The sequence below is a fragment of the Malaclemys terrapin genome, chromosome 9 (genome assembly GCF_027887155.1).
Source record: "Malaclemys terrapin pileata isolate rMalTer1 chromosome 9, rMalTer1.hap1, whole genome shotgun sequence".
NCBI lineage: Eukaryota > Metazoa > Chordata > Testudines > Emydidae > Malaclemys > Malaclemys terrapin.
Window position 1 is genome coordinate 93612094 of NC_071513.1, and position 19333 is coordinate 93631426.

The 19333-nt window shown below is 42.5% G+C and overlaps 1 long non-coding RNA gene across 1 annotated transcript in view; it reads left to right on the forward strand.

The window, feature by feature from the left end:
- Nucleotides 1-19140: 19140 nt before the first annotated feature.
- LOC128842675 (uncharacterized) overlaps nucleotides 19141-19333 on the forward strand; it is a 65844-nt gene continuing 65651 nt past the window's right edge. Inside the window, exon 1 of the long non-coding RNA XR_008446087.1 lies at nucleotides 19141-19269. This is a non-coding gene — a long non-coding RNA (uncharacterized LOC128842675). The remainder of the gene's footprint in view (nucleotides 19270-19333) is intronic.

Sequence of the window (19333 nt, forward strand, 5' to 3'; positions counted from 1 at the left end):
TGTCCTGTAGTTGGTGTTAGTACATTGGCTGGCACAATGGGCCCTTACCCTGATTGAAGCCTCTGGGAGTACTGCAATAAAAATAAATATTAAACACCTATGAGGTTGAGTCTTTTGAAACCATACTTTTGTGAGCAGTGCAACTGACCTCAATGCCACTACTCACTTGAGTAATAGCTAGTCATACGAACAAGGGTTTGCAAGACCGTAGCCAAAGTGATAGCAATTTGTTTGGTGGCCTCATCATTAGGGTATTCTACTTGAGACATATTAAAGGGACCTGATATGTTTTAGAAGTACTGGTAGCCACCCTCTGAGAATCAGCCCCCTTTTAGGTATCCCAATAATCAAGCCTTATTAATTTAGACACCCAAATCACTAGTCACATCCAGGGGTGTGCACAGGAATTTATAATGTGACTGTTTTTGGAGGGGCACATTCTGCAGCCCTATGGCCGGAGGAGTTCTGTGCCCTGCATTGATTATGTGGGGAGCATGCAGCTCTGATTGCTCCCCCTTGTGCATGCCCACATCTGAACATTTAAGTCTTGGAGTTTCCATATAGGTTAAGTGAACTTACTCTTGAACAAATCTTGAAGGTTTTGCAAAATAGTTGGTACAGTACGAGAATAGTAAGAGAGAATGTTCCTAAGAGTTTTGCAAAAATTCCATCACTTTTTTATTTACAGGTGTGTTCCAATGAGTTGTTCATTCCAACAGAGAAAGAATGCAGCATCCACTCTTGGGTTATCTATCTCAATAATCCTTCTGAAATTAACATGGGGGGGGTGGTTATGTCTGTTTATAGAGATATTATATAGTGATATTTATGTTTAAATATCACTTGATTTACTATGCCTTATCCACCAAGAAGACTATTTGGCAAGTGACTTAATATTTACTCACCATAAGGTGATGAAAAGAATATTACTGGTGGAATATGCAGTCACTAACACTTGGATTAGTCTAGGCATATTGTACACACCTCTGGAGTATGGATAATTAAGAGTAGATAGGATACAGAATTACTTATGCTGTCCTTGAACATCATTATTAAGGCAAGCCTAATTATCACCCTGTACTGTTCATTATTGCTTCACAACCCCAACGATCCTCATTATAGTAGCTATATCTCAGAAACAACTAATCACAATTAAACTAACAGCTTGGGAGTTTGGCTTGTACACCATTTTCTTTAAAAAACTTGGATCAAACTACATATTTCTGAAGTGAACTAGAGAAAAACAAAAACCCTGCCCACAATGAAACTGCCTCCATGGTACCAATGGTCATAATGTGTTTTGTGGCATGCTACTTGGATTTTTGATTGGCAAATCATGATATCCTGAAATACAAAAGATTGATCTTGCTGGTTGGTTTTATTTTAGACCAGTTTCCTTCATCCCAGTGCCTGTTTCTTATCCAAATATCATTTATAAAGGAACCATTCTATTCTTTTTATTTTTACCTTTTTCCCAAATAAAAGCCAAACATGCCATCTGAAAAATTTCGGCTTTAAGAACTCAACAGGCCTTGCTATGATTATGTGCAACTGTAATCACTTGCAAGGACTAGCTGAAGGGTAAATATTTTTTTAGCAGTGTAATGTACTTTGCTTTCCTATTGAAATGGCCATCATTACCTCTACAACAAGCCAGCTGCAGCAATAGGAAAGGAAAGGGGCGGATTTTATTAATCAGTATGGAGCTTTAGGTCCCTCGTGCAATTAAATAACATTACCATGGAATGTATGGTATTACCTAAGCTTCCATGTGCTTAATCTATGAATTCGGAGGTAACATTATAGTTACTGCATACAAATGCAGTGGTTTTGCGAGTGCCCACAGTAACATTGTTACCCAGAAAATAGGTTGGGATCAGATCTACAAGGGCTGTTCTCCATTCTGGGCTCAGTAAAACTCCAAGTCAATGTTATTAGTTTAGAGCAGAGTCTCCCTGCTGAATTGGTGGAAGCCACATAGTCTTTGAACAGCTGTAGTGCACAAAATTTTAGAAAATATAGGGCACAATCTTGCATTGGCCAAACTGATGGACTACATTACCTAAATCCTTTCTAGCTCTAGTTTCTAATATGCCTTAATCTAAATCAAGAATGTTAATTTAGATATGTCAGTAACCTAGATCTCGAAGGTATTTCACAAGAACCATTGCCAACTGCAACAATCTTGCAATCGATTGCATTGGAAACATGAGTATTCTTTAGAAAATAATTATTTTCTATTATACTTCAAGTACTGTATAGATTAGATATGTTTATATTGAAGTCAAAATGGAACTTGATCACTAGCCTATATATCTGTGCTAGTTGGCAACTTAATATTTGATTTGCCCATTCCCAGGAGTTAAAGCTTTTTGCGTTCAGCCTCCAGCTAGTTATATTATTATATGTAGTCTGGTAGAGTCCACAATGTACTCTGTGCTGTCCTCACACATTGATTGATTGTGAACTCTTTAGGGCAGGGACTCTGGCTCTCTACGGTCCTAGTTTCACACTGGACTCGGAGAGCATGGAATCAAGGAAGCAGGAGATCCATGCTAACAGTTCCCAGTGTAGGACTCAGGCCTAAAATGGTAGCGACCAAGACCATTCCAACAAGGCATAAGCAATCTAAGAAAAAAAAAAAAAAAGATTTGATCCCAATCAACCTTTTTGGAGGTTCAAAAGAGTTCACTTAATTTGTTTCCATGCTTTTTCAATTATCAAGCTCTTCATCAACTTAGGTATACAGTGCATACTATTTAGCCAGAAATAGGGTGTATTAAAACTACCATGAAAGAGCTTGTACACCTGAGATTTAGAGGCTCAATTTGGATTCAATTTTAATTTGGGGGAATGCAGTCTTACATGATTAAGAGATTTTGTTGAATACATGGCATAAGTTTAGAGTGCATCTACTTATAATCCATGTCACAACTTAGTAGTATTTTATGAGAACTTCAGACTTCCAGAAAACCATTGCAAAACTATCTTTGTATGAAAACGTTATACAAGGGCTATTTACTGTATAGGGGCAGATCAAACCAGTGGGATGGAAACAGCTTTTTGAGCTTTTCGACTTTTCCAGACAGTTGAGTTTTTTCATATTGATTTCTTCACCTCTCTCTATTGTAGGTGTCGTTTCATGACATTACAGGCACAAAGGGTTTGATTCTGTGAGGTGCTGAGTACCCTCAATTCCCGCTGTAGTAAAAGATGCTCAGCCGCTCGTTACTTCAGGCCCTAATAGTGGTAACAATGAAATGGTTTTGCAGTATTTTAACTATAACTTAACTGAGTTTAATTTCTTGAGTGACTGAGTAGCGAGTGACTGTAGATACAGATTTCAGACAAAGCAAGAGTAGTCAAAATATCTGTAAATTCCTCTGTGTCAATCACCATTTAATCTGTTATATGTTGCTCTTTTCATTTTGTGGAGATTGCAAGCTTGGTTTCGTTTGTAATGTGCCATTATGATATGTATGCTTTACTTGAGATTTTATGCTGCTAGAAATAAATTAAAACTAAAGTAAGTTGAAGTTTATAAAATGATTATACTTCTATATCTTCCTGACATTTACAAGCATTTCAATACAGATTAAAATCTCTGAGGAGAATCTCAGGCAGCCAAACCACCACTTCAAAATGAATTAACCTTCTTGAGCCCAGTTCAGCTTTAGTGCACTGTAGATCACAATTTTGCCTTCCTGGTAATTTTCTGTTTATGGACACACTTTAAATGCAGTACCAGATTCTACTTTAACTATCCTGAAAGCCAAATTCTTCCACTGACTCTGTGTGTGTGGCTCCCCGGCTTCCATAAACATGACTCATACACTATTCAAAACCCGCCATTGTGCATGAGTGTCACCAAATGGGATAAAATGCTCAGAAAGGCAAAACAATAGCTTGAAAAAAGTCACCTCCAAGAAAAAATTGCTCCCACTGTTATTACGTGTGAGGGGAGGGCCCAGGTTGCATTAATGAGCTTAGTCAGATGTAAGCAGAGTCAGAACTGGCTCTACCCTGACATCTGGTGGTGAGCTGTGGAAAAGGACTTCAGGGGCTGATCTCGTTTGCATGGGCACACTCATCCTGCCTAGCATGATGGGACTGCTGGCCCAAATGGTCACTTTGGCTGCTGTGGGATCCCCAGTCTCTTCGTTATTGGGGCAGGAGTAGTAAAGTGTTGTTATCTTGGTTATGTGAATCAAGGACAGTAGAACTGTACTTGGCATTTTATGACGGAGGGACTTGCCCTCAACTAAGTAGCACTCGCTAGGCAATGGACATGGGTTCCAAAACCCAGTGAATTGAGAGAGGCTTGGGACAGGTATTTGTACCTCATAGCGGAGTCCCCAAATACCATTTTGATGCCTCTCTCCACTGTTACATACTGCAGAGCTGAAATCACAATACCCAGGTCTAAGCATTAGACCTACTTTGGGCTAGTGGTTCACCAGCACTGAGGCTCTGCTACTACCAGCTAAAATCATTAAAGAGCTAAAGTTACTAAGAGCTGAAATCACTGAGAGGTGTGTTAAGTAGTGGGGGAGCCTGAAGATATATTGGTGAGCGGCTAGCAGGACAGCTGGTGGAGAGGAGCAGCTCGCAGTGAAGACTGCAGCAGAACACCATGCAGAGGCATGGCAATTGGCCATCAACAGGAGCAGCGGAGCACATAAGATGCTCCCATACCTCCCCCCCTTCCGCCTATGCTGGAGGTAGACTATGCAGTGGAACTTCTGAACTTTGGGGGAGCTGCATCGACTAAGGGCAGAAACTGTGGGAGGGGTGACTTTGGGTTGCTAGACTCAAGAACCACTCTGGGGCTGCACTGACCAGGGACAGAAATGGTGGGAGGGGTGACTTTGGGTTATTGGACTCAAGAACCAAAGGGAAGGGACACGGTCCAAGCCGCTTGGGGTTGGGTCTTCGGGTTCATGGTTTGTGTTTATGAACCCTAGTTATGGTATTTTCCCAATTTAATGCTGTGTTGTTTACCTCATGTTATTAAAGATTTGTGCTACACCGAGACTCTGTGCTTGCGAGAGGGGAAGTATTGCCTCTTTGAGGCGCCCAGGGGTGTCTGTGTAATTTTCCCAGGTCACTGGGTGGAGGCTCGAGCCGGTTTTGCATTGTATTGTTGAAAGGGAACCCCTATGTGCTGAACCCGGCCCTTGCTGCTGTCAACTCGGCCTGGCAGAAGGGTTACACAACTATCAAGACAGCTTACTTCACAATTTCATCTCAAAGCCACATTAAAAATGCTGGTTAAAGTCAAGATGCCCATTTTCTGAAGTAGTTGAGCTTATCAGACAGTATGTCAGACATGCTCTTACTAAGGAACAGTGGCAACAGGTGCTGTGGGATTATATTGTGGATCGATGGTGCATTTCTTGGCAGATAGACAACTCCGATCTGCCTCCCCTAGTTTATCTGGATCAACTCTTGCCTGCCCCTCAGAACAACCATATGAACTGAAAGATCCTTCTTCGTTATAACAAGAAACGTTGTGGTCAAGAGCAGTTTAACTCACATCTTTACTGTTGGGGCTTCCTGAGATCCCTGCCTTGCTCCGGTGGAACTGAGTAACAAATCGTATGCAAGCTGGTTAAGGACTGCCTTATTTTAATGGTAGATGGATGCACTTGATGCCTCCTGATGATGTAACCACTGTACTTACCCAACATACAATTCATTCTTTGTGCCATCAGAAGGCATACACCAAAAGAAGTAAACTCAACAACATGGCCAACAGACAATGCTAAGCCATTAGATTAGTTGGGAAGATCTTCCCTTGGGGCTCCAGCTAAGTTACAAAACATGTTTTGCTTGCAGAGTCAATGCAGGGAGCCAGCAGATGAAAAGGACTATAAACAGGTAAAAAGACTCCTGTTCCAGAGCAAAAGTTGTTGTTGGACAGCTGTCTATGGGCACACACACAGACACCCGCAGGAGCATCTGAAGAAGTTAAGCCTTTCTAGGCTTCCATCAGGAGATGGTAAGTCTCTAGGTAAAATAGACATGCAGGTAGGCTGTTTGTTGTTCTAAAATCTGTTATGCTTTATTCCTACTGTTAAGATTAGACAATACTTTGGTTTAAGAAGGGTGGCTGATCTATAGTGATCACTGCTGGTCACAGACTTCTGAAGGGAAGACCTGCAGGTGCCACACCCAGTCATATCGCCTTGATAAGCATAGTGGATTCACACGGTACTGCAGCCCAAGATCCAGTATATGAGTCAGAGAATAGTGTGATTCCACCCCAGGAGAGGTAAAGGCACAAGGCCTGACACCTGAGGGGGTGCACTCTGAGCAACTAGAATGGGGACAGAGATGCAGTTAGCCCTAGCACCCTCAGAAAGATATTAGAAATCCAGGGCAAAGCTACTTAAGTGCCTATTGATTCCAATAGGAGTGAGGTGCCTAAATACTTTGCATCATCTGGAACTCAGTTAGTAGTCCCTCTGTGAAAAGAATCACAAAAAAGCTTTATAACCTAAGATGGTATGGCCCAGGAGAGAAAATGGGATTCAGCTACAAAATGGGGATAATGGTAGTTACACATCTTTGAGTAGTGCTTTGAGATCTAGGAATCACAGGTGTTATTTAAGAGCACCTGTGCATTTTGAGTTCAACTGCAATGCAACTGCTAGAGAGGAACAGAAATTTCTTGTGTGTCTTAGACTTCAAACATATGTAAACATAGGTGCAATCCTCCAATTCCTATCAAGTTGCCATTTTGGTATCACAAAGCATAGTTGCCCATGTAAATAAGGGAATTGGGGGATGGATTTACCTTAACAATTATTAACTAGAAACCTTTGAAATATTTTGCTCCTCTGTATATAATCATGCTTATAATACCAACAATAAATATTGAAAAACCCCGCCCCGTGACTGAATTACTCTGCCATGATTCCAAACTAGGTCATCCGTGCAAAGGAAGCACAATCTAAAATTGTAATAGAATGAAAAATCCCCTCCAAAAAAACATTCATTTTTCCCTAGTTTATGCAGCACTAGCAGCCAAAACAAAATCAGGTTAAATGGCAAATAGCCGTGTATGTGTGTGCACGTGCTGGAAAATCCTTTTCATTTCTGGACTGTCCAATTTATTTAATTATTAATTCATAATAATTGAAGTGGGTTCAATTCACACAGATGTGACTATTCATTTTTCTTTTCCTGTGAAGGTCTTTAAGTCAACAATCTCAAAGAATGTTAGGGAGTGAGTTTCACATGTAAATGTTGGCATTTCAGTGATAAGAAGTTCAGTTTTCAATGTGAAAAATAGAACCTCACCAATACAGTTGTACCACATCTTCTCCTCTCTCTTTTTGTTCTTGTTTTTTCGTTAGACACTTGCATCTAGAAGTGCTATTTTATGCTCTATCGGTATTTGCATATATGGCTAGGAAGCACAATAAGCCGGAACAGATTGACAGATCTTGCTGTCCTTTCAGCTGAGAAGCGAATGCTTGATGCAGCTCCCCTCAAGGAAATAATAAATAGATTTGCAAAACAACACAAGGCACCAACTTTTACTGCCAGTCCCCAAATTACAATATTAAATTATGTGCTAAAAAGGTATTAGGCGCAGAAGCTTTGGGAAGAACCATGCATACATCCAGTTTGAATTAGCATATAGATGAGCAGAAATCTCAGATGAAGAAGAGCCAGCATGCTGACTTGTCAACGAATTCCATCAAAGTATTGGCCTGTGCATGGAGACTAACCTTCTTTTTCTGAAGTTGGGGGGGCAGGGGAGGGGGATGGGCAAAGTTTAGCTACACGTATGAAAATATGCATTCAGTCAAAAGACTTAAATTCCCCTGATCTGTGCCTTAGAGGGTCAAATATGCCAAGAGCCCCAAACACCTTCCAGGCAAGCCAAGAAACTCACATTCCCCTGCCAGCTTGTGTCCACAGCAGAGAAGGATCCGGCCACTGAGAAAAAGAAGAGATTAACCATGAGGCACATAACCCTGTGCCTATGGTCCCTAACTTGCAGATTATCTGATGTACATGAAAACCTGACCTGCCATTGCTGCCACCGCTTTGCACAGACAGAGGAAAGGGGGTCCTGATCTCTTACACTGCTTCCCCTTCTCAGGCATGTTGCCCTTATATCAATCACTCCAAGCCATCATCTCATATGAGGATATTGCTAGGGGTCAGTTGCCTTGGTCCACCCCTACTAGGGCAGACATCACTTGTAGCCAACTTTATTTAAACAGGGTTTTGAGTCCCGTTCCCCCCTCCCCCACCACCCCTCTTTCATGCTGGGGGAAGGAAGAGAAAAGACTCTGGAGTGCAAGGCCTCAGCTTCTAACTGTATTATATTTTGTTTCATGGTAAGAGTTGGCTACTATTCCACTCTGATGAAGAATGAAGCTGAATACTGATTTCTTGAAAAACCCTTAGGAAAAAACACCATGAATTTGGGACTGAATAAGAAAAAACAGGGCCAGTCACATGGCATTTATCGTTTTTCCCATGTTGCTACACTCACTCCTTGTATGCCACATTAAATCTTGGCACAGAGATAAACCATCCTTAAAATGCACTGTCATGAGTTCAAGCTAAAGGTCATTATCAATGATTTGGCATCTCAGAGCTTTGTGTGTGCATTTTAATATTGCTGAACGATAAATAATTTTATTTTAACTTTCATTGTTGTCCCTCAAAACTCGCCTGACACTCTTTTTTTGTGGTGCCTATAAAAAACTTGACAATGGCTGGGCCACTGCTGTGCTAAAACCACCGCCTCGCATGCTTACCAATTCAGTCTCATGGTTTACTTATATTCCCCCATCATTCTGTATCCATTGGTTGCTGGTTGTATTACACTTAGATTGTAAACTCGTTGGCAGCAGGGACCATCTTTTTGTTGCTCGTGCTGCACTTAGCATCCTGATCCATGACTAAGGCTCCAAGTGCTACACTAATACAAATATATAATAATTATTATAATAAAGGCATTTTGTTTGGGGGATAGTCAGGATGTGAAATACCTGCTACCTTTTTCTTACCGTAAATGAACGTGCTGGGAACCTGCAGCTCCCTTTGACTTCAGCTGGGGTTGTGGATGCTTATTATGACTGGAAAAATCAGGCTTGAGTTACCTTTCCCACAGCATGCCTCTGGTCCCGAAACTGTGCAGGGAAGACCCACAATTTGGGGCACTAAAACTCATGCATTCCCATCCCTGCCAACCACCTGGCCTTGGGGAAAGAAACTGCAGGGAGGAGCCAGACAAAGATAGAGCAGCTGCAGAAGCAGCAAATGCAGGGACCAATCAACACTGACAATATTTCTGCTGTTTTGACTGGACTTTCTCTGCCCTGTGCTGACTGGCTGTTTCCCCAACCTTCTCCCATCCCCTTTTCTTTGCACCTGCCCCTCCCACCCTTCTCCACTCCATCTTCTTGCCTGCTATGCAGGGCTGGCTCCAGGCACCAGCACAGCAAGCAGGTGCTTGGGGCGGCCCATGGAAAGGATCTTCAGCGGTGGGTCCCTCAGTCCCTCTCGGTGGGAAGGACCTGCCGCCGAAGAATGAAGCGGCGGTGGTAGAGCTGCTGCCGAAGTGTCGCTGATCGCGGCCATTTCCCCTCCCCCACTGCTTGGGGCAGCAAAAACACTGGAGCCGGCCCTGCTGCTATGTTTCCCGCCCTTCTCTTTTCTTTCCATTTAGCTCTCTCCAAACTAACCGCTATCCCCAAACAAACAAATGAAACCATCACTGTCATGGAACTAATGTGATGATTGCTGCCATTGCTCTCTGCTTGTATGTTCTATCCCTTTCCCCTCCCCTTTGTCTGTTGTGTCTATTTAGACTGTAAGCTCTTTGGCAGGGATTGAATAGACAGTGTGTTTGTACAGCACCTAGCACCACGGGGCCCTAGCCTTGGTTGGTCACTAGCCAGTACTGTAATAAACATGATTAATAATAATCACAATTTTCCCCTAGCAGCAGCATACATAATACCTCCTGCATTAAAACATTCCGCCTTTAAAAAGGCAATTGTATAACAGCAGATTAAACAAACTGTGCTTCTGAGAATTAGCTGGTCTTGAATTGTCATTAGGGTTATATCAGACAATTTAGTTGGTTGTTTATAGAATAATTTAAACTAAAGGGGAAAAAGAAAACAAAATTGGGAAAGGCTTGAATTACACTTATTGAAACATTGAAATAACAATATATCACCACACTGCTTCCTTTCCGTAGATTAAGTATACTAACTACCACATTAATTATGCACCTCCCCCGCAAAAAATTGTGTAGAGATTCTTATAGGACATTAAAATAGCCTTAGACCTTGTTGCAATAAAACTGACCTGCTGAAATAAAATCAGGAATCAAATCATGAGACCATGTCTTCATTGCAGAGAGAAAATAAACTTTTAAAAAGCCACCCTTGGGAAGTGCTGTGATGATTTAGAAATTAGATTGAATTTGTACCATAATACCCTCAGAATTAGCGGAATCCTTGAAGCCTGGGAAGGTAATGACATAGCTGTCGTTTTACAAAGGATACTTGAATCTTCTGTTCAGACACTCACAAAACAGAAGTAGAGTCCTCAAAGAAACGGTAACAGTGTTAAGAGAGTCTCTGCCCCTCACTCTTACGTTGCTCATATTCGATTACAAAGTTGTTACTATGAAAGGTGCAGGGGGAAAAAATCCCGCCCCCCACCCTAAAAAACTAGCTTCATATACCTCTGTGTGTTACTGTGGCAGGAGCTTTACAGAGCTTTCGATTGAGCTGATAACATGAACGGAAAACTCAAAATGTTATAAAAAACAATCCTGTTGCCCTACGCAAAGAACAGGCAAACAGCATTGTTCATCAGCTGGAGATGTAAGCAGCATACCAGAAAAAGAGCTGGGCATTTGCAGCAGTACATCTCTCTAGCATTTATAGCTGCCTACCTGCTTGGTAACTATCCCCCCGAATGGAGGAGAAATGAAGCTCCATCCATTTCTAGCTGTCTTAACGGTGTGGTCCTGAGATGTGCTGAGCACCAGAAGCTAGTGAATGGGAGTTGCTGGTTTTCAGCACCCCTCTAAGCTTAGGCTATGAAAGCCTGATTTTCAGCTCATGGTCTTCACTTTTCTGTGCTTGTGCACATGTAACACACTTGTCAGCGTGTTACGTGTCTCCCTCTGTGCTTGGTCCACAGAGGCTGCGAGTGTGTTACACCAGTCGGGGTCAATGCTTTTCGCTCTAGAGATCCCTCCTGTTGGTCCAGATGGTGGCTGTCACACACACATATGTACTGCCACTTTGCAAGTACAAACACTTGTGTACACAAAGAACAATGGCAGCACATGTGAGTGTAGGAATGCGCACTCACAGAACTCATTCGTTCCAATGGGTTTTGGGAGTGCAAAGAGCAGTTCTTCCACATGTGCAGAGGGTGCGTGTATATATGTGTGTGTGTGTGTGTGTGTGTGTGTGTGTGTGTGTGAGAGAGAGAGAGAGAGAGAGAGAGAGAGACTCAGAAAAGCCTGCTGTTAGCAGATTACTATGTGCTCCCTTCCAGACCAATATTAAAACACTATTAAAACAACGGTATGGATACATGCCATCCAGAAGATAGAGCTCAGGTAGAAATAATATAGGTCAGGCTGTTCAATTCTAAAACATACGAAGGGCATTTGAAGGGGAACGAGGAAAAGAAAACCTTAACATGCAGAAAACTGACTCTAACAGTACTGCTGTAGCCATGATGGGCATAAGAGAGGCGAGCGACAAGGTAAGTGAGGTAGTATCTTTTATTAGTCCGACTTCTGTTGGTGGAAAGTACAAGCGTTCAACCTACATGGATCTCTTCTTCAGGTCTTCTCCCACAGAAGTTGGTCCAGTAAAAGATATTACCTCACCTGCCTTGTGTCTACTTTCTAGGTACTAGGCCTAGTAGGTTTGGGAGGTGCTGTAATCCTCTGCAACCACCACCTCAAAACTCTCCTCTGCCATGATGCCTACAACAGCTTGACAATGGGCAAGCTACTGCTGTACCGTGAGCACTGCCTACCATGCTGAACAATACTGTCTCATTGGTTCCTTGTGCGCTCTCATCTGTCTGGCTTTTGGCTCTTGTTTTATACTTATACTCTTGCGGGCAGGAACCCTCATTTTGGTCTGTGTTTGTACAGCACCTAGCACAATGGGGATCCTGTTCCACAACTAGGGCTGCTAAGCACTCTGGTAATAATACTTGGTGAGTCTCAGTTGCTCAAAAAAAAAAAAAACCCTGACAAGATGCTGGACCCTACAGAAGACTTTCCTTCCTATTTTATATAGCGTCCTTCTCCCAGAGGCTTTTGGCATGCATTACAAATGTATTTACAAAACAAGGAGCTGAATTCAGAATGTGCATTTCTCCTTGAGTGCTCCCATTGGAATCCAAAGTGTTAATTTTCACCCCTAAAGCTGCAAATGGCTTGAGACCATTCTGCTTGAGAGACCCTCTCCCCGCATGTCATCCTGCCATCACTGTGACCAGTTATAAATGGGAGGAGATTGCTGGCAGGGGGTTACATTAACAAAGGGGACTTAGGCATTGCAATGCCTGACTTTTAGGTGCCTAGCCACCATGTGGAGGCCCCAAATACCGAGTTAGTCACCCAGAAATGGGATTCACATAAGAACATAAGAACGGCCGTACCAGGTCAGACCAAAGGTCTATCTAGCCCAGTATCCTGTCTACCGACAGTGGCCAATGCCAGGTGCCCCAGAGGGAGTGAACCTAACAGGCAATGATCAAGTGATCTCTCTCCTGCCATCCATCTCCATCCTCTGACAGCCAGAGGCTAGGAACACCATTTCTTACCCATCCTGGCTAATATCCATTAATGGATTTAACCACCATGAATTTATCCAGTTCTCTTTTAAGCTCTGTTATATTCACAATTGCCAGGACTCTGAGTGGGAGCCACCAAAGCTAGCCAAGAGCAGGTGCCAAGGAGCGGGATGTGCTCTAAATCCCTCCTCTAGAATGGACTTAGGTACCTAAGTATGGATTGGTGGGAGGTGCCTATCTCTGCTTTGGCTTCACATCTGTGACTGTCCAGTGGAACAGCTTCAGCGGGAAAGGGTGAGAGAGCCCTACATCTAAATAGTGCATAAACCCATCATTAGGGTAGTCACCTGTGAGGTAGGAGACCCATGTTCAAATCCCATCTACTCATCAAGCAGAGGGGGAAATGAATGGGGGGAGCCTGGGTAAGTACACTAACCGCTGGGCTAAAGGTTAGAAGATCAGGTGCTGCCACCTCCCCCTGCCTGCTCCCACCCCTTGCCTATTCAGTGTTGAGTTAGTTGTGGTCAATGCATGCCTACCAGATTGGGCCCAGCAGGCGAGATAGGTAAGGCAATGCCTAATCTGAGAATCCCTCTAGGACTTGGATGAGAGAGAGAGGCAGTCAGGAGCTACCTAAGGCAACAGTGCACATGCCCAGCAATACAAACTTGGAGGACTTTTACAGCAAAGATTGAGACACATAAGGAATTGAGGTGCCACTAGAGTTAGATGCAGCTAAATGGGGGTTTTGTGAATGCCCGTGTTGTCTAAATGTTGGACTTAGGTACCTAAGGTGAGATTCACAAAGGTTTTTTTGTAGGAACCTAACTCCCAAGTTAAGTCCCTTTGTGAAGCTGGGCCGGAGTGTTTTCTATAAGAGACTTTTTCATTTTGGGAATGCTCTAACCTCACCAGGTTCAAAATTTCTGGAACTGGTTAATCTTCCAGGAGTACTGTAAAACTCAGCATGGTGGGAGGAAGGAGAGGTCCTGCTGCAATTTCTGTTTTCTATTTCCTATACTGTTGTGTTTTTAAACGTATATCAAAGAGCTTGTCCTCACTGCAGTGTGAGCTCAAGGTAACTTGAACGTTGCTCCTAACCCAGTTCCCATCCACACAGTAAAAGTTGTAGTGAGAGTTAAGTGGAGCTGTACATTTGAGCTAGCTGGCCCATCAGGGGATATAGGCTGAAGCTTGAGCTAGTAATACGTCTCTCCTGCTAATCCTATTACTCTGTGCCGCTCGAGTGTTGTTCTGCAGTGTGACCCTCTCACTAGGCTAACTCAAGTAAATTTAAGTGTAGATAATATGAACTAACACCGTAGTGAAGACCAGCCCAAAGGCAACCAGAGCTTTGGATGGACCCCCATTGATGCAGAGCTTCTTAAAGACCAATATCTAAATCCATATTAAACACAAAGGACTGGGTGCAGAGACACCGCTAATGGTTTAAAGTATTGCAAAAAACCCCTCCATGAAGCACAATCCAAACAAACATTTTCAAGGATATCTCCTAATTAAACAAGTAGCTCAGAGCAACACATCTTGGGGTGCAATGCTTAGAATAAACCTACTTTGACAAGACAAGGCATAAGTGTAAAGGCTAATGGGAAGGTTAGAAATCAGGTCTGATCATTGCCCACAAACACTGACAAGACACAACCCCATTTTGCATGCTCCCAGCGAGACGGCGATTGCCTATTAAGATTCTCTGAACATTATAATAGTTTTCCCATTGCTGTTATAATTGTGTATGTCCAAATGCTATGATGTAAGTGCAAACCTAACCCAAGCCTTTGATAAATTAAACTCCCTTAAGAAAACTGGGAGGAAAAAAAGTACAACAAAATGGAACTAAAAGCTACTGTTAATACAATGGATTCTTTTTTAAATGACTGAGTGGCCCCAGGCTAGACCCTAGGCATACCATGTTGACATATTTTATCATCGGGGCTGCTGAAACATGGCGTGCTATTTTGCACATTATGCCAGATTGGCCTGTAGATGTGGGAAGGTGTTTTTTCCCTGAAGAAACAATGGCAGCCAGAAGTGGAAAATATTGCCAGCTCATAAGATGCACTTGAATGATACTGGAAGCTAATGCCTGCCAACCCTCTAGGTTGTTATTGTTAAATCTTTTTACAGGTCACTTTATTCTACCCAAACTCTTAAAAGACCCATTGTATTTTAGTCGGATAGCTTTGTTGTTTGAGGAGCAGAAGAAATCTACACTCAGAGAGGTGAATTCAACCAGGGTGAAGCTGTATTCAAAACTCAGTACCATAGAGCTTCAGGACAGGGAGCTTCAGCACTGGCCCAGTGCTATCTGAATGTACCTGCAGCCTCAACCATCTTCCCCCGGGCTGCCATGATTACTGCAGGGGGAGAGGGCAGCATAAGCTGTTCCCATGACAACTCCAAAGGAAGGAGGACTTGTCCCCAGGACCAGACTTGGCCAACAGCCTGCTGTCATTAGACTTACATTTTTGCTTGGTGAGTATCTAACCATATGGGGAACATAGAGATGTGAGCAACACAAAGGATTGAGTGAGCTTTAGGCTTTATTACTCCTTATAACCAGGATGCTAACCTCTCCATTCCTCATGTAATATTTGTTTTATTTTGTTAGTAGCAGGGGAAAAAACCCCACTCATATCAGTAGAGAGAGAAAGATCTGAAACATAACAACTCAGCATCTAGCAATGGGCTGAGGAGAAGCTGCCACCAGAATTTAGTCCTCTGTGACACAAATGAACGTATCTCATCAAGGAGGCACATGCTGTCTCTTTTTTATTATCTAGCATAATTTATTAATGTACAGTACTCACAAGTGTACGTGACAGACTCACATAGAAGACAGGCTCCTGCCACAAAGAACTCCCATCCAGTGGTGAGATCCACTAGCCTGGACCCTTGTGCCCATGCAGAGACCTTTCAAAGTCAATGGGATTCCAGATGGGTATTGGGGGGCTCTGAGTGACATTGCAGACAAATGAGCATATAACCAAGACCAGGAAAGGGAGGATCAAGGAATGACTTGGATTACAGATATAAGATTATGGAGATATAATGTTTCTTTTTTATTAATCATGCTTATTATTTTATTATTAATGTAAAGCTGCTTACCTTTGGGCCAGCTATGCTAGATGTGGCCCAACATTTTGACTTCATTATAAACACATCAAAATAAAAACAAAGAGGTATAAAGGGGAATCATGAGCATTTGAACAATAGAAAAGGGCATGTCAAAAACAAGTTTGGGATCATATGCACTGGAACATGTTTAGCTCATGGGCATTTTTTAATGTGGCATTTCATGACTTTATAACTATTTTAAAAGTTAAGTAAAACAACTGTAGAGTTAATATACCATGTTTGAGAATAAATAATTGCATAGTTATGTAAAACCCAAGATACCCTTTAAATAATTAAAAAAAAACCCTTAGTTGCCAAGGTTAAGGGTTAAATATGGCTTTTTCACACTGTGTACAGGAGAAATAGTGTTGTCCAAAGGCTAATTCCCATTGTGCTATGCAGTGTATAAACATAGAATAAGAGATAGTCCCTGCTCCAAACAGTTTACAAACTAAACAGACAAGACAAGCAAAGGGTAGGAGAAAGGATAGAACATGCCCTGGTCGTAAACTTTGGTGGCAGCAAACATCACGTTAGGTCTCTGGGGGGGGGGGTTGTTTGTTTTGTTTTTGTTATTTATATCCTTTCAGTGGTGTTATGTTAGGAGGGGACTAGCTAGATGGAAGGAAAAAGGAAGGGAGGAGGACTGAGGGGTTGTGGCATCAGCTTTGGTTGGTCCCTACTTGAATGGCTTCTGCAGTTGTCTCTGGCTGGCTCCTCCAGGCAGTTTCTTTCCCAAAGCTCTCCTGGCTATTGGTGGAAGAGGGACACCACATGGCTCCTAGTGGCCCAGGAATGGAGATGTCTCTGCACAGTTCTGCATCTGAGGATTGCTGGAGGGGAGGTTGGCCCCAACTGGGTCCCATTTGCAAAACACTTCTCTGGCTCAGCGCTTGTTGAAAATGAGGCATTTTGACCATTTTGTGAAGAGGTGGTGATGTAATTGTCATCAATCAGACCTCAGTGTCTTTATGGACCACAAAAGAAATATGTACAAGGACATGATGATGTTACAAGTGGCTCACAAATATTATTGGTTCATGTACCACCTTAATAAATTGTTGTGAATGGATGGAACATAAATTATGTGTCCCACCAGAGGTACATGTACCATAGTTTGGGAACCCTTGTGATAGCCATTTAGTTCGGTAATTGTGGGTAGTCACCTTGAAAATGCCTGAAAGTTCACTTAGCTATGGTGAAGTGATTAAATGCATATGACACTATAGAAACTAATATACTTAAGCACAAGTCGAATCTGCTCTCAAGTAATGTCACAAGGTGCCAAACCTTAAACTTGTTATTGGCCAAATACTCAATCGTACTTGTCCAGGGCACAAGACCAGTGAATGGGTGAGGCGAAAAGGGGAGGATAATCCAGCATTTTGGGGAAAAGGAAACATCTTGAACTAGGTTTCCCCCCCACACTATTTTTGAAGTCTTTCAGAGGGTTGATGGAAATGGCACCCCACTTTGAGCTGGAGATAGAAAGAGGAGACACCAGAAACGACAAAGAATGGCCCTAAAGATCTTCAGACAGTTTTGGGGCCAGATTCTGAGCAGGCATAAATTGGCCACTGGGTTTACACCAGCTGAGGCACTTACACCAGCTCTGGCTCCCTGTAATAACATTTGATTGGCTGGGGTGGGGTGTGTGTGTGTGGTTTACACACTGTGCTTTACACTAAACTTCATACTGGGCAGGGTGAAGGAGGACACTTTGGACTGTAGAACAGGCCAGAATCTACAATCTTGTTTGTCTTTGGGCAAAGATAAGCAGGCAGGAAAACAGAGAGATGGAGGTGTTCACTTGATAATTGTGTGAGGTGTTCAGAAACGATATTGTTGGGCTCCACACAGGAACTTACACAAACATAAATAGGTTTGACAAAAGTTATGCTAATGAAGTTTCTCTGTCTCTCCCCCTCCTAAAACAACCAAGTAAAGCAGTATTTATAATATTAAAAGTATCCTCAACAACAAATTTTGGAGGGTACAACTACCGATTAAGGGCAATATACTGCTGTTGGATGGATGCATGTCTGAAGCACCTATCAAGTTCAACAGGAAATTCTTTTTATATTTTAAAGAGAGGCTATCAACAGCCAACATGTGAAAGGCAGAGAAACAGGTAGAAAAATCGTGTGGAATGATTTGCCCACCACATGCTCTCCACCATCCGAGGCTCAAACAGCAGCCTTATTAGTAAAATGAAATCCCATTGGCGTCTACTCTTCTTAGCACTGAGCTATGACTGCCTGCCTGTATGATGGAGAAGAAAGGACAGCTGAACCAATTAGAGAAATAGTTGCATTTTAGGAACATCTGTTTGAGAGAATCTCATTTTCTTTGCTGTGTAGCCCAGCGATGCCTTCCTATTGACATCAGTGGGCGCTGTGCATCTGAGATTAGAATGCAGCTCAGGACGTTGGGTGACTGAAAAAATATGCTTCACCACAAAAACTCAACATCTAGCCTGGGCAAAGAATGAAATATTTTGTTAGCTTAATGAGAAGAGGGTGTGGAAAGAGGCACAGACAAATTCTTTCACTATCAAGCCACAGTATATAATGTGCCACCGGTATATTTGGAAGTTGTGATAGAATCAGTTTAATTTTCCCACTCACCTAACAAGGAGAGCGACAGACACTGAAATTTGCTCACCTAAATTTTCTGAGCAGCATTGCCTGCAATGCTCCTGCAAATAGAGGGAGAGAGGAATGCAATAAATCTAAGCCAAGAGGAGTTATTTTATTACAAGCTGTAGCTGGGAATGGGAGCAGCGTTTCTTGCAAAAAATCAAAGGAAAATAAGTATTTTGTTCTAGCAGCACCTCCAGCTAAAATCATAAGCAGAGAAATTAAATTCTCCCCTGTGTGCTATTGCAGAATGAAGACTCATAAGATATTTAATTTTGTGCAAAATATTAGTGATTAAACATGCCCCAATTATCTTATTGCTAATGCTGATATTGGTGCATAGTAGGGAAAATTCAAGCCCCTGCCCAATCCTTGGATATGTGGGACATTTAGAGTTAGCTGCATCAGCAAATGGCTGGTTCACCAGAAGTAATGCAAATAACCTTGAACAAATGACAGTGTGGTGAGGCTAGAAAATTGTGTGGGAGGCAGGGATGACACCCTGGGGCTTTGGCAATGAGTAGGAGAGTGGATAAGAGGCAGGGTTCTATAGGCAACAGAGAAAGAGAGACTGGGGCAGGGAAGCACATAGAATCTGGACTGTGGGAAGAAGAGGTCTTCTGACAGCAAGAGTCTCACCAAAGGGCAGTGCCAAGGGGAGTGCCTTCCAGCCCTGGACACTGTGAGTTTCAGATTTTGCTCATTTAATTTTTTTCTCCTTCTATAATTTTAAACAAAATAATCTG